The sequence below is a fragment of the Aegilops tauschii genome, chromosome 5 (assembly GCF_002575655.3).
Source record: "Aegilops tauschii subsp. strangulata cultivar AL8/78 chromosome 5, Aet v6.0, whole genome shotgun sequence".
NCBI classification, from domain to species: domain Eukaryota; kingdom Viridiplantae; phylum Streptophyta; class Magnoliopsida; order Poales; family Poaceae; genus Aegilops; species Aegilops tauschii.
The window spans coordinates 198,242,429-198,252,929 of record NC_053039.3 but is presented as its reverse complement, the minus strand read 5'-3'; positions in this window follow the sequence as shown (position 1 = coordinate 198,252,929).

Here is a 10,501-nt window from a genome sequence, read left to right as displayed (position 1 = left end):
GGAGGAGCACCATCTACTGCTTCGTGGGCTACTCCTGCGCTCCATTTGGCGGCCGCAACGTCCCCTACAGCCACTCCCTCGTGCGCTCCATTCGGCGGGCGCTGTTGAAATTTGGGGAGCGCACTCTCGCGACTGCTAGCAGCGACGACTTCACCGACGACGACTTCTTCCCCGACCTCGGCAACCTCTTCCTCAACGACATGGGCGACAACCTCAACACCAATGGTGCTGCTCCTGTTGCACCGTATGTGTTTCTGTCCTTCCTATTCGAAATCGTGGTAGAATTCATGTTTCTAGTCTGTGTCCTAGATTCGATCTGTTCATCTACTATGCTAGTCCGCCTGATTAGTTTAATCTCTGTTATAGCCGTCATGATTTATTTTGTAGTAAATCTCGTAGTAACTTGCTCATATATTCAACTGGCGGAACGTCCCCTACAGCCACTCCCGTTTCATGGACGGCCTGGTCGATGCCTCCAAGGAGCCCTTCGTCTACTGCTATGAGTGCCCGGTGCCGTTTTGGGGCTCGCCGGCGGACATCGGGCATCACCTGACGCAGGCGTGCGGCAATCACTACTGGCCCCTGGCGAAGAACATCAAGTACGAGATGTGCTACCCGTTCACCGTTGATAGAGGCAAAGGTGTCCCGTCTTTCGATGAGATGATGGATATCGCTTTGGTGGAAGTCGACTTTGATGGTCCGACTTCGAACGTGCGATGACGTCGCGCCTTAGCAAACACTAAACCAACTCCGAGAGGTTATTGACCACGCCGGAGCATGATCAACCTGACCACGAGGGTCTGTTTCCTGCGAGCAAACGAAGAACAAGCAAGAAACTAAGATTGCAATCTGGATATTGCGAATATAAGATGAAAGCTTTATTGATCAAGGTGGGGTTCTGTGACGCCTTTGTCTGGTCGTTGAACACAAACGAAGTACGCGAAGTTGCAGCTATGGCGAACTTTTAATCTAAACAAAACCCCCAAAGTCTAAACGACGCCCTAAGGGCTGTATATATGGAGGAAGAGGGGGGAATTTCGTGGCCCTTGGGGAAGGGGTCCGAAACCAACCCTATCTCTTGTTTCCCCACACATACGGACTCTAAAAACAGCCTATACTCAAGTATTTCGAAATTACATGGCCCTGGCCCAATAATAAGGTGACACAGCACCTAGAATAGCCTCTGTACGAAAGTTATGAAGTAGCATCTTGTATATTTCGTCCAAGGCTTCATGCACGCATTATGGTGGCTTCAACGTCCTGAAATCATCACTTGTAACTCCGTTCTTGTTCCCCATGCGCATGCCATCATCTCCATGCTTGTTCTTGCTCCAATGTTCATCCTTCTCAAAGCTAGGCCCTTCATTTGTAAGCAAAACAAATGTATCCAATTTAGGCAGCATCGTATTCTCATGAACATTAGAATCATTACCAAGAAACGAAAGTACCTGGTAATTTAATTGGCGTGCGCGAGCTCTAGTAATTGGTCCAGTATGTATAGCAGCAGGGGATGTGGGTGTAACAATGGTATTGATGTCCTCATCATCCTCCCCTTCTTGAAGAAGTCGTCCTCGCCACATCTCTGTAGTGTGCGTCAGGGGCGACGCCGCTGACGCTGACACTGACACGAGGCCGATGTACGGGTGCGTGCTCACTATTACTACCCCTCGGAGGTACGTGGGCTGCGACACTGGCTACGTCAAGCTGACTTGGACTATGCTGAGCTGGGACCTTCCCGCCGATGTGGACATGGAAGACGCATGGTATTATTTGACCCCCAACAATGTGCATGGGGACTCCAAGGAGGTTCACCTGGACATCTGCATTACTAAGTTAAATGTTGATCATTAGTCTTCGCTCAATGTAATCCGCTGTCTAAGCATGTGGAGACTTCCATGCATGATCTTGCTCTATTGGAGTATCGCGCATGAATAAAAGTGTATCCATTTATGGTTTAGTCTAGAATCTTCCATGTATGAATTTTTACTACAGTACTGGTGAAAGACTTATGATGAACCATTTCTTACATATCCTCTGCCCCCTTCCAAGTCATCCTGATTTAATCCCTCCGTCTAGGTGTATAAGGGCATGGTTAATACTTAAATAGTATAGCCAACTGTTGACTATAAGAAAGTGCCATGTCATCTGTAGCCAACATGTATAACAATGGATACTCAAAAACTATTTCTTGAAGATCATTTCCTGCAAAGCACAATAAGAGTTATTTCTTCACAAGTTTTGGATGCAGGTTGAACAGCTGAACGCTTTTGTTTGCAAAACATACTTTTTTATCTATTTCACCCGAATGTTTGTGAGCTCTAGAGATGAGATAATATCCGAACAAACCTATCGATACCCGTTACACATGAGATGACCCCCACATCCTTTGTCAAAATAAACAACTCCCCGATCAATGCATTTCACTCTTCCGTGCAATGCACGGGCACCTTACTATAGATTAGTATGACCAAAAATTGAACTAACATTATATATAGTACGATAAATGATGACGCATGTCACCTAAAATTATATCATTGAAAACTATGTTCAAATACGAATCAAACGATATTGTTTTTGTTGACATGCACTAACATTTTGTCAGTTAAATCTTCAGTCAAATTCAATGGGGATAAACCACGACCGATGTAGTAGTACTAGTGTAGAGGGCGGTGCTGCACGGGAGTCTCACCCCGCTCGTGGCGCGGCAGTAAAGCCGTCATATCACAAAACCCAACCACTCCCAGTAATAAGTGGTCTGGTAAAATAAACGGACAAGCAACCATCACATCCCTCCGTCTTTTTTGCATTTCATCCCTCTGCATTTACTTTCTCCGGTTCATCTCGCACACTCGATCCCTAGCTACTACTCCTAGTATCCCTAGCTACTACTCCTAGGGCCAGTTCTTTTGGCGGCTTCCCCAGCTTTTCCTATAAGACTAGTCACAGTGGAGAGTAACATTAAGGCGCCTCACTCATTTATTTGGGCTTCTAAACTACTACTAGTAGTACCTCCATCCTGGTTTATTCCTCACCATTGTAATTTGTGCTAATTTTTGACCAAAGATTTAACTGATAAAATGTTAGTGCATGTGACATGCACTAACATTTCATTAGTTAAATTTATGATCGAAATTTGACACAGATTATAATGGGGACCAATAAACCAGGATGGAGGTAGTAGTTATGGGATTACTAATCTAGAAGCCTAAAAGAATTGGTCCCTGGTACTCCTATTAGTAGTACTAGTACTCAAGTTGGAATTCAATTGCACGGCACAACTTGTTAGGCAAAAAATTCGATACAGGGTGTAGGAAGCGGTTTGGGAATTTGCATGCCTTTCCAACCAGTGAGATACTCCGTACAAAGTACGACAGAGAAATAACCACAGAGAAGGAAGCTAAAAGTAAACAATCAAACGAGCATTTTTGCATTTGTTTTGCATTGAATCGTTTCACAAGCTTGACTAGTGTTGTTTTTTTACTTTTACAAAAACCGCATCGTAATGTTAAAATGTGCATTTGCACGTACATAAGTAATAGTAGTACTCCTTCCGTCTAGGTGTATAAGTCTTCCCTCCTTCTTGGTCATGGTGCACAACCAAGGATGACTTATTGACCTGGACGGAGGGAGTAGCACAGTCTGCAAGCATATATAGAGAGAGACGTGTAGTGCGATAGTATATAGTAAAGTTTGTGCTATATGCACGTACTTGCAAAATGCGTACGAATACACAAGGTTTCCAAACTTTCCCTTTTACATACTTAATTAAGGACGCTAATAATTCCTGAACGTTCGGGATTATCATTTGCGTCCCAAAACTAATGAGATCGCCTTACGAAACAAAAATTATACTCCTCCTAAAAGCCACGGCGCTCGCAGGAGCGCTTGCAGCGCGCCACGCGTGCCCTGGTGCGCGGCCGTTTCCCAGTGCACCGACACAACGCCTCTTCCTCAGCCTCGCAACTCGCGGGGTGCTGATTGGCGGCTTGCCGGCGGGCGAGCGCGATCTCACCGGTGTGGTAATCCGGTGCCAACAGGTACTCCTCCTTGCTGGAAGCGTGCACCCGGTCCACGTACCGCCAAGCGTAGATGAGGCGCTTGGGCCCGACTGCACTCAGGGCGTCGGCACGGGCGTCCTCCGCCACCCTCACGACCCTCGCACGAGCCTTCTGCCAAAGAGCCAATTGCCTGACTCTCTCGGACGCGACATAGGCCTCCCAGGCAGCTTGTTCCGCGGTGCGCTTCTCTTCCTCGGCCTTCTTCTCCGCCTCTATTTTGGTGCGCTCTGGTGGAGGCAAAGCCTCCCACAAGGTGACATCCATTTCTTTCCAAAGCTCCTCAAGGCTGGGGGGCTCGGAGGGCGGCGCGGTGTTCCCCTCGTAGCGGGGAGCCGACGCGTCCTCCGACGCGGGCTAGAGAGATTGGGAACGCCGACGCGTCCACCTCGACGCGTTGCGGCGAGGAGCGGAACTCCGACTCGTCCTCCTCGACTAGTGGCGGCGAGGAACGGAACGGCGACGCGTCGCGTCGCGGCGAGGAACGGAACGGCGACGCGTCGCGTCGCGGCGAGGAGCGGAACGCCGACGCGTCCTCCTGGACTAGTGGCAGCGAGGAACGGAACGGCGATGCGTGACCGTCCGCGCGGTGCAGCGAGGGGCGCCTAGGGCTTGGGAGGGGCGATGCCATGGTGGTCGACGTGAGAGGGAGCCAGGGAGGGGGAGGAGATAGCGATGTCGTGGGAGGCACAGTATTTATAGCGAGCAATGGCACACCTACGTAAGATATGGACTGAGCTGCACTGACTTAACTGCAGGTCCAGTTGCGTCACTGACATGTGGGCCAGACCCCTGTTGGGCCCATATGTCAGTGACCCAATGCACCTGCAGTTAAGTAACAGCTGCGTGGGCATGTTTGTTGGAGTAAATTACGGGGGAGGGAAGGGGTGGAAATATTGCTGGTCACAACGGATTGGACGAGCGCGGGGGAGGAGAGTCATGCATGCAAAAAATTTCCACACGGGGTGGAGTGGTGGGACCGCCGGAGGGAGAAGGAGAGTCTGGCAAGCATATTGTTTCCACACATGGAGAGGAAAAGATTTGGAGACGAACAGGCTTCCTGCAGGTATGGGGAACGGTGCATAATAAGTCTCATCTTGCATGCCGGGCTAGGTATAGTCTCAAGTCATTAAAAACATACACGCCCCACACATGTTCATATTTCAAGGTGCACTAAATTATTGCATGCGATGATTAAGGCTGGCCATAATGGTGGTATCTTAGCTGATATCATGCACACGGGAATAGCAAACATGCTGATGTGGCAAAGAATTAAAGAAGAGAGGGGGGTTAGAGTAACTAGTGTTCATGCATGCATTGGTAAACACATTTTTTGTGAAGAACTACAAAAACTATTCCACCGCCTCTATCTTGCTAAGAGTAGGTCAAATTTTTGAATCGAGCCCTTTAAACTAGAAGGGAGGTAGTAGTACTCTAATAGCTAACCTTGGCCCTGTTTGGATCCATGTTAGAGTTAGTTTGGGTTAGTTTGAACTCAACTAACCCAAAAAAAATCTAACCCACCCAAGAGGTGCTTTATACTAATTATAATCAGTATTGTAGATATTGATATTTTTAGTATAAACGGTTGACATAAGTAAAAAGGACCAGAGGGAGTATCATGCATGCGGAGTAGGCAAAAAATTGCTCATTTATAGCCGATCGAAGTCTCAAAGGGCGCGACCGCGCGAGGGAGGCGAAGGTCGGGGGAGGCGCGACGGTTGACGGAATTAATTGAAGTTACACACAAGCCGGCATGGCGTGCGAACAGGTAGAGCTATACCGTCAGGCCTACGATATGGGTCTAGTAGACATGACATCTAGTGGGTCCCGTATAGTTCTCGAGAACTCTTTGGGGGCTTGCAGCCATTTATCCACCGGGCAAGCCAGCAACCCCACGTCGTTCGCACGCCCTACTCGTCCCTGTCTTCTACTAGTACAGTACCTTACAACAGTTCGCTCCCAGTCGTCACGTCCTTTCACATTACGGCAGTTCCACTAATCCTAACCCTCCTCCCAAATCCATGGCGTCCCAAATCTCCATGATCGGCGGTGAGTACAACGTTAGAACCATCACCGGCGATGAGTTCGACGTCATCTACACCCATTCTTCCGCAACGGTGAAAGAATGCCTTGCTCGCTTCAAACGCATGTTCGAAAACTCAAATGATGAGTGGGTCGCTGGGCTAGATGTTGAGTACACCATAGTCCTCGGAAGCGAGAAGAAACTAAAGGAGGCAGAAAAGAAGAAGCCCGCCGTGATACAGGTTTGCGTGCATGACTTATGCTTGGTCTACCACATATGCCAAGCCGACGTTGAGTGCGAGGAATTTAAGAAGTTCCTCAAGGGCGGCCGAGTCAAATTCGTTACTGTAGACATTAGGAATGACAAGGAAATCCTGGGTCGGATAGGCCTCGTTGTAGGCGACCCCTTCGACCTCTAGAAGGAAGGGCTGGTGTCCTCCTCTCAGCCTTCAATGCTGACCCTAGCAGCAGCCATGATTGATCGTTCGTACGCTAAACTGAAGAAACCTCATCACGAGTTTCATCATGCATGGGAGTCGAAGACATTAGATGAAGATCACATCCTGTACGCAGCAATGGATGCCTACCTTTGTTTAAATATCTACAAGGGTTGGATGAAGAAGCAGAGCCCAGTGTCCGGTTCAAGCAAAGAAGCGTCGGTGAAGAGGAAGAGGGACGAGGACGAAGTCGAGGACGTGGACTCGGACTCCGAGTAGGTGGCAGTGTCGTCGCTCATGCTGGTTCTACTGCAGTGTCAAGCGGACTAGTTGCTTAGTTTATTTTCAAGGATGTGTTGTGCTGAGGCCCCAACAAAACTATGTTTATGTTCTTTCTCGTTATTTGAACTCTTTAGTACGTACAGTAGTACTAGTACTATGTCTTACTACTGTTCTTCTTCCAGTTGGTACTTGATGTCTACTACGCAATCTTCTTCTTGTAGACGTTGTTGGGCCTCCAAGTGCAGAGGTTTGTAGGACAGTAGCAAATTTCCCTCAAGTGGATGACCTAAGGTTTATCAATCCGTGGGAGGCGTAGGTTGAAGATGGTCTCTCTCAAACAACCCTGCAACCAAATAACAAAGAGTCTCTTGTGTCCCCAACACACCCAATACAATGGTAAATTGTATAGGTGCACTAGTTCGGCGAAGAGATGGTGATACAAGTGCAATATGGATGGTAGATATAGGTTTTTGTAATATGAAAATATAAAAACAGCAAGGTAACTAATGATAAAAGTGAGCGTAAATGGTATTGCAATGCTAGGAAACAAGGCCTAGGGTTCATACTTTCACTAGTGCAAGTTCTCTCAACAATAATAACATAACTGGATCATATAACTATCCCTCAACATGCAACAAAGAGTCACTCCAAAGCCACTAATAGCGAAGAACAAACGAAGAGATTATGGTAGGGTACGAAACCACCTCAAAGTTATTCTTTCGGATCGATCTATTCAAGAGTTCGTACTAGAATAACACCTTAAGACACATATCAACCAAAACCCTAATGTCACCTAGATACTCCAATGTCACCTCAAGTATCCGTGGGTATGATTATACGATATGCATCACACAATCTCAGATTCATCTATTCAACCAACACAAAGTACTTCAAAGAGTGCCCCAAAGTTTCTACCGGAGAGTCAAGACGAAAACGTGTGCCAACCCCTATGCATAGGTTCATGGGCGGAACCCGCAAGTTGATCACCAAAACATACATCAAGTGGATCACGTGATATCCCATTGTCACCACAGATAAGCACGGCAAGACATACATCAAGTGTTCTCAAATCCTTAAAGACTCAATCCGATAAGATAACTTCAAAAGGAAAACTCAATCCATTACAAGAGAGTAGAGGGGGAGAAACATCATAAGATCCAACTATAATAGCAAAGCTCGCGATACATCAAGATCGTATCACCTCAAGAACATGAGAGAGAGAGAGAGATCAAACACATAGCTACCGGTACATACCCTCAGCCCCGTGGGTGAACTACTCCCTCCTCGTCATGGAGAGCGCCGGGATGATGAAGATGGCCACCGGTGAGCGTTCCCCCCTCCGGCAGGGTGCCGGAACAGGGTCCCGATTGGTTTTTGGTGGCTACAGAGGCTTGCGGCGGCGGAACTCCCAATCTATTCTGTTTTCTGGAGGTTTCAGTATTTATAGGATTTTTTGGCGTAGGTCTCACGTCAGGGGGGGTCTCCGGGTTGTCCACGAGGCAGGGGCCCACGCCCAGGGCGGGCAGCATGGGACTCTCCTGGCCCAACTCTTTTACTCCGGGGCTTCTTTTGGTCCAGAAAAGATCATCAAAAATTGGCACGTCAATTGGAGTCTGTTTGGTTTTCCTTTTCTGCAAAACTTAAAAACAAGGAAAAAACAGAAACTGGCACTGGGCTCTAGGTTAATAGGTTAGTCCCAAAAATCATATAAAATAGCATATAAATGCATATAAAACATCCTAGAAGGATAATATAATAGTATGAATACTTCATAAATTATAGATACGTTGGAGACGTATCAGCATCCCCAAGCTTAATTCCTGCTCGTCCTCGAGTAGGTAAATGATAAAAGAAATAATTTATGAAGTGTGAATGCTAGCAAGTGCATAAGTTTGATCAATGATAGTTCCAATCGCTTTTTCTAGCATCATTATATATCATAACAGTAGCTCATATCTTAAAGCTTCTCATGATCAAGTAACAAACTATTCACATGTTAAAGTATAGATCATAAACTTTCTTGGAAACTAACAAACCGTGTTACTAGTCATCAAACAATTACAATTCATCTTATTTTCGGGAAGAGTCTATGTCAGAGCTTTGATTTAGCAAATCCCACATACTCAACTATCATATAGTCTTCCTTGATTGCTACCACTCAAAGCATATTTTTAGAACAAATAGTATTCATCGAACACAGAGAAAGATAGGGGCTTAATGTTTCGCCTCCCAACCTTTTACCTCAAGGGTAATGTCAACAATAATAATTCATGCTCAAATATATTTGAATGGCCATATATGCTTTGATCTTTCCATCACATGATGCTTGCCAACTAACGAGTGGGTTGGAATGAGAAGGAATACTACTAACTCTTGCATAAAAGTAAAAGATAGGCCCTTCGCAGAGGGAAGGAGGGATTTGCAGAGGTGCCAGAGCTCAAAGCTAAAACAGAGATGAAAATAATTTTGAGAGGTATGCTTTCATTGTCAACATAACGACCAAGAGTTCCCAATATCTTCCATACTAGATACATTATAGGCGGTTCCCACGCGGAAAGGTAAAGTTTTTACTCCCCCTCCACCAACATTCACACTCCACGGCTTGTCCGAAACAACGGGTGCCGTCCAACTATCAACATTCCTTGGGGAGTTTTGTTTAAATTATTTGCGATTTTGTTTTTGATCTTTTGATCATAGGACTGGGCATCCCAGTTACCAGCCATTTTCTCGTGAATGATGAGCGGAGTCCACTCATCGTGAGAATAACCCACCTAGCATGGAAGATACTGACAGCCCCTAGTCGCTACATGAGCGATTCGGGCATACAAAACAGATTATTATTTGAAGGTTTAGAGTTTGGCACATGCAAATTTACTTGGAACGGCAGGTAAATACCGCATATAGGTAGATATGGTGGACACCCATGGAATAAACTTGGTTCAAGGAATTTGGATGCACAAGCAGTATTCCCACTTAGTACAGATATTTTGGCTAGCAAAGGATTCTAAATAGCAAGCACCACATGTTAGAGGATCCATAATAATATAACTTCTATACAAATATACCCAAGCATAACTCATTATGTTGTCTTCCTTGTCCAACTTCAACTAATTTTCTCAGGTTTGAAAATAATTGATGGGGCTCACAATCATAGAAGATGTCCAAGATAGTATATTTATATGTGAAATCTCTCTTCCTTCAATATTCTTCCATGAATTGTTCAAGTGACCAATACAATGTTTGCTAACCTTCAATAAATTTACCACCTCTACTTCTTATATGTGAAGGCATTACTCCCCATGGGAAAGGCATATGAAACATATATAATTTTAGATTTATGACATTCAAATCATTCAACCATTTACTCATAGGATATAAGTGAAGCACACGAGTAAATGACAAACTACTCCAAAAAGATATAAGTGAAGATCAATGAGTAGTTAAATAATTATGTAGCTATGTGAAGACTCTCTCTCATTTAAGAATTTCAGATCTTGGTATTTTATTCAAACAGCAAGCAAAGCTAAAGAAAATAAAATTACGCTCCAAGCAAAATACATATCATGTGGTGAATAAAAATATAGCTCCAAGTAAAGTTACCGATGAACGAAGACGAAAGAGGGGATGCCATCCGGGGCATCCCCAAGCTTAGGCTCTTGGTTGTCCTTGAATATTACCTTGGGGTGCCTTGGGCATCCCCAA